General features: G+C 42.5%; 1 protein-coding gene across 1 annotated transcript in view; it reads left to right on the forward strand.

Moving 5' to 3' along the window:
• creld2 (cysteine-rich with EGF-like domains 2) overlaps positions 1-374 on the forward strand; it is a 6157-nt gene that overhangs the window by 4520 nt on the left and 1263 nt on the right. The window lies entirely within an intron of this gene.

The raw sequence follows: 374 nt of genomic DNA on the forward strand, positions 1-374 counted from the left end.
TAACTAATTAATTCATTAACGCCGACAATTTTTTTATTGCACGTTAACACAGTTTTTATTATTTCTTTAGTATTGTAAAAGTTTGTTGCTCACAGGCTTTGTAAACACTGCAAAGTCGAATTTTTCATATCACCGGAGTACTTCCAGTCTGAAATATCACCTTGACAGTTGATACCAGCAAATCATTCACCTAAACACACAGTGGCGCAAGGCTATGGCAGGCTACGTTAGATGCAGCGTGGGGGGCGTGGGGGGGGGAAAGAGATAAACAAAGGCAAGAGATGCTAACAAATGCCATAGCAACATGGATAGCTACAGACTGCAGGCCCATTAGGGTTGTGGAGGACATTGGTCTGAGAATCGCAACAACGACG

This window comes from Etheostoma spectabile, chromosome 23 (assembly GCF_008692095.1).
Source record: "Etheostoma spectabile isolate EspeVRDwgs_2016 chromosome 23, UIUC_Espe_1.0, whole genome shotgun sequence".
NCBI classification, from domain to species: domain Eukaryota; kingdom Metazoa; phylum Chordata; class Actinopteri; order Perciformes; family Percidae; genus Etheostoma; species Etheostoma spectabile.